Source organism: Petaurus breviceps, unplaced genomic scaffold (assembly GCF_028583685.1).
Source record: "Petaurus breviceps papuanus isolate PSGF00001 unplaced genomic scaffold, PetGlider_PUasm1.0 175, whole genome shotgun sequence".
Taxonomy (NCBI): Eukaryota; Metazoa; Chordata; class Mammalia; order Diprotodontia; family Petauridae; genus Petaurus; species Petaurus breviceps.
Genome location: NW_027185764.1, coordinates 61,627,754 through 61,633,396, shown reverse-complemented (window position 1 = coordinate 61,633,396; position 5,643 = coordinate 61,627,754).

Sequence of the window (5,643 nt, the reverse complement as noted above, 5' to 3'; positions counted from 1 at the left end):
CTTCCCCCCTACTCTCCTGTAAGGTGAGATACCATATTTAGTGTTTATGTCATTCCCTCCCCGAGCCAAATTCAATGAGAATAAGGTTGACCCATTCCCTTTTGCCTTCCTATTCTTCCCCTCCATTGTAACCATTTTCCCTTGCCTCTTCTATGAGATAGTTTACCCCATTCTGTCTCTCCCCATCTCCTCTCATTATATTCCTCACCTCTTAATTTCACCTTTTAAGTATCATCCCTTCCTATTAAATTGGTCCTGTGCCCTATATCTATGTATACTTGTAAACATATATACACACATTCACATATGTATTCATACCCTCTGATATACATACGTGTGTGTATATACATATATATGTATGCATACATACATATGTATGTATATGTGTGTGTATATATATATATATATATATCTGTTCCCTTCAACTATCTTCATACTGAGAAAAGTTTCATCAGTTACAATTATTGTTTTTCCATGTAGGAATGTTAATAGTTCAACTTTGATAACTTCCTTGTGATTTCTTTTCCCTGTTTACCTTCTCATGCTTCTCTTGCTTCTTGTATCTGAATGTCAAATTTTCTATTCAACTCTGTTTTTTCCATCAAGAATGCTTGAAAGTCCTCTATTCCACTAAATGACCATATTTTCCCCTGAAACATGATACTCAGTTTTGCTGGGTAGGTGATTCTTAGTTTTAATCCCAGCTCCTTTGACCTCTGGAATATCATATTCCAAGGCCTTCAATCCCTCAGTGTAGAAGCTGCCAGATCCTGGGCTATCCTGATTGTGTTTCCACAATATTGAAGTTGTTTCTTCCTGGCTGCTTGTAATATTTTCTCTTTGATCTGGGAATTTCACAACCTGGCTATAATATTCCTAGGAATTTTCTTTTGGGGATCTTTTTCAGGGGGTGATTGGTGGATTCTTTCAACCTCTATTTTGCCCTCTGGTTCCAAAACATCAGGGCAGTTTTCCTTGAGAATTTCTTGGAGGATGATTTCTAGATTCTTTCTTTGATCATGGCTTTCAGGTAGTCCAATAATTTTTATATTATCCCTCCTGGATCTATTCTCCAGGTCAGTGGTTTTTCCAATGGATATTTCACATTACCTTCTATTCTTTCATTTGTTTGGATCTGTTTAACTGAAAAGTTTGCATCTTGATTTCTCATAAAGTCACTACCTTCCATTTGCTCCAATCTAATTCTGAAGGAATGATTCCCCTCAGTGAACTTTTGAGATTCTTTTTCCATCTGGCAAATTCAGCTTTTTAAGGCATTCTTCTCCTCATTGCCTTTTTGAGCCTCTTTTGCCTTTTGAGTTAGTCTATTTTTTAAAGTGTTATTTTCCTCAGTCAGGCTGTTGACTCTCATTTCATAATTTTCTTGCATCGTTCTCATTTCTCTTTCCAATTTTTCCTCCACTTCTCTTATCTGCTTCTTAAGGTCCTCTATATCCTGTAACCAGCTTATATTTTTCTTGGAAGCTTTTGGTGCAGGAGTTCTGACTTCACTGTCTTCCTCCTGTTCCATGCTTTGATCCTTTTTGTCCCCAAAATAGGAGTCTAATGTTGTATTGCTTTGCTTGGTTTGCTTCCTTTGCCTGGGCATGTCACCACTCAATTACTTAACTTTTGGGCTTTTTCCTACAGTAGGACTCTGCCACCAGACAGGAGAGCTTCCTTCCAAATGCTGGGGTTTTCTCAGGTGCCAGAGGTATTAGTTGGGTGCCTTCTCTGAAGCCTCCACACACTCTGGCAAGTCGCACACCCCAGGACATCCACCCTAGACTGCAATCCAAATCCAAGCAGGTTAAAGAGCAATTACTCCTCAGACTGGTCACTTGGTCCCCCTACAGTCTGCAGGCCAGGAGCTGAAATTGCCATGTGGCAGCGGCTGTGCTGCAGCCCTCAGGGCTTCTTGCCCTGGGGGCAAAAGCCCAACTACTGGATCCCAAAGTCCGTACTGCACTGACCTCTCACTTTGTCCTTAGCATCTATGTGTTGATAATTCTGGACTGCCACAGCTGTTGGTGATCTGGAGTCCCTCTAGCTGGTGGTTGGTCAGGCCTGCCCTGGGGTAAAACCTCTGGCTCATGCAGGACTGGGGTCACCTCCCAGAGCACTGCTGCTGGCTGATTCCTGCCAGCCTGCCGGGCTGTCCTCAGCGGGAGGCTAGCTTCCCTGGGTCATTTTGTGGGTTCTGTAGCTCCAAAGTTTGTTTAGAGTCCCCTTTTACATGCATTGGAGGTGGTGGAAGCTGCAGCTGTGCAGAAGTCCTGTTTCTACTCCGCCACCTTGACTCCACCTCCTAGTATTTCAACACTTTATTTTTTAGCAAACATTTTCTACATTGCTTGAAGTCTTGATGAATTCAGTTTTTCAAGAATCAAGGTTATCTATATATTAGTATCAATTTACTTTTTTTTTTTTAAAGCAGTTGGGATTAACTTGCTCAAGGTTACACGGCCAGCTGTTTCTGGGTGGGTGCTAAGTGTCTGAGCCCGGATTCGATCCCAGGTCATCCCAACTTTGGGGCTGGTGCTCTTACTTGCTGTACTACCTGGCCACCCTTATCAATTTACTTTTAACGGTAGAAACACTTTAGTCCAGGAACAAAATGTACTGCTTAATTGACACCAGAGTTCAAGTTTAAAAACTATGCACATCATCTTTGTTTCAGTCAGCTCTAATAAAGTAATATAGAATCAGATACATCGTGAACTATTTCTTTGGTTTAATGTAAGAGTTGTGCTTCATTAGGGGATATAAAATAATCCACTGTCATTTTTGTTCCTATCACATTCATTTTTGGCAGAGAATTTATTCAATCACTAGTATCTAGTTATTTACACGAGGCAAACCAGCAGTTTTGCATTCCCTAGAGAAGGCTCTATTAAAACAATGTGACACCACATATTTTTAGTAGACTAGAAAATAGTTAAAATTTTAATTTAAATTGAAATGACTATGTAATAGCTGGACAAATCAGTCTGAGATCCCCAGAGCTCTTAATTGTAATTCTCTATTGTTTTCTATGCATAAATTTATTTTCCAAGTGTGTTCAGAAATATTCACTAATTTTTTCAAATGTTCCATACTCAATTTAAAACTCACTTATTTAATAATTTTTTTATGGCTAACAACTTCGTGATTAAACTTTAATGTTAAATATAAATAGCTGAAATAATAAGCCTATTAGAGTGTTTAAGAAAGGAAGTGTACTGCACATTAACTTGAGCATAATTTAGGCAGTCATGTTTAAAAAGAAAAAGCGATCAGTGAAGGAACAAAGTGGATGGACAGTTTTTAATGGTTTTGTTTAAAAGAAAAACGACATTTAAAAGTAAGAAGATCTGGAATCAAACCTTAGCTTTTCTATTCACTATTTGCGTAAACATGGATATGACACTTCTCTGCCTTACTCTCCTAATCTATAAACTGAAGCATTAGCTTCAACAGTACCCAAGCTCCTTTCTAATAAGGCAGCTGGTGGCACGGTAGATAGAGTGCCAGAGCTGGAGTCAGGAAGACCCATGTTCAACACCAGTCTCAAGACACTTACTAGTTGTGTGACCCTAGGCAAGTCACTTAATCTCAGCCCTTCTCAGTTTCTTCAACAGTAAAACAGATATTAGCACCTCCTTCACAGTTGTTAGGAAGATCAAATGAGACATTTACAAAAAAAAAAAAAAGCACTCAGCACAGTGCCTGGCACACTGTAGGTTTTTAATAAAAAGCTTGTTGAATTGAATTACATCCAGGTATAAAATAACTGGAGGGTCATTTTGCCCACCAGCAATACTAACACTAGGCTACCAGCACCTAACTCTTCAACCTACCAAAGCACCAGATAATACTTAAATTTCTTTTAAAATCTATCAAATTTAAGTTATTTCTGTGGAAAACTATGTTTTCATATGTATTGTGTATTATGATATGTATCAACTATATGTATTTTCCACAAAGGGTTTTTTCACCATTAGAGGGAGAGAAAATAGATTTTAATTTTAAAAATTAAAATATAATTTAAGTTTCCTTTTAAAAAAATCTAACGTAAACGACCCACCTAAAAATCACAGGTCCCTTAATCCAACATCTGGCGAGATGCTTCTTGAAGGAACACCTGGAGAGCACAGCAGGGATTGACAGCTGCGCTGCTCGAGTCCCTAGGGCAAGGTCGACTCTTTTCCCTTGGACATTTTTTTTTCATGGTAAACAAGGCAATAAAGTTTTGGGTAAGAACTAGAGAATACAGGACAAGAGGCACTGAAGGGATATTGCTGGATAACCTCACCTCTTGTATGGGACCACAAAAGAAGACTGAGACTATGAACTACCAAGTTCCCCACAAAATTCATCAGCTTGGCCATACTGTGTTCCTTTTTGTTTGATCTCAAAGGTTTCTTTCTTACCTCTTTGTTTGCGCTGTATTGTCTGGGTCATCACCAATCACTGGGACCTCTGTCTTGCCACTGGATTCCCGTGACTCTGGGGGAAAGAGTGAAGCTGATGACTCGCCACAGCCCTGGCCCACTTAAATCCAATTCACTTGCAAATCAGGACATCACTTTCCTGAAGTCAATAGTCCTCTTCAAGAATGAAGGACAGGGGCATCAAGGTGGCATAGTGAATAGAACAGTGGCCCTGAAGTCAGGAGGACCTGAGTTCAAATCCTGCTTCAGACACTTAACTAGCTATGTGACCTTGGGCAAGTCACTTAACCCCAATTGCCTTGCCTTCCCCCCTCAAAAAAAAAAAAAGATAAACAACAATAATGCTGCATTGTGGACCCCACTCCTCCCTTTCTCCATTACACCATTATTTCTTCCAATCTCTAGCTCTCATGGTATCTATCCTTTTTTTGTCTTTGAGTATCCATAGGTCACTCTGCCTGAGAAAAGTCCTGGGGCATCCCTTCCAAACTCTCCCCAATCTTTGTCAAGTTCCTAGAAATGATAGTGTTAACATAAAACCTCTGCTTTCTCTCAATTCAATGTCTTACTAACAACTCACTTCTATGTAGTCCTTTCCCTTGCCTCTACCCCAACAGAGTTGTTGCCTAATAGTTAACTACTGAATGAATTATTGAATACATATTTTAAGGGGGAAGGACACATACTAATTATACTGTGAACCAGTTACCAACATACTGGAAACAAGCTTCTACTGATAATCAGTATTCACCGCATCTTTGAGTAAAAGTTGGGGTCACGTGTTCCTGGTGTGTAATCGTTTTCTACATCCTAGAAATATTGTGAATACAGAAAATGTGACAGATAAATCTATTTACACCAAGATGAGAAAGCAATAGTGACTTTCAAGTAGTGCTACACATGCCTCACTGAGGCTGAGCTGTCTTCTATACTCATTGATAAAGAGCAAAGCTCAACTGCTAGCCCAGCTGAATCCAATGATCCCGATTAAGGCAAAAACCAAACATGAAAACCCAGATTATAGTCTGAGCTAGGATTCCTGAGGGCTGCTACTATTGTCTTGGCTCCCAAAGAAAGAACTCTGCAGACATAATAGGATGGGTTCAATATAAAGCTACTTATCGGGCATATATTAACATAAGCTACATAAGTCAGTCCACAAAGTAATCTAAGCAACTAACAATATTTACAAACAGATAAGGAATATGAA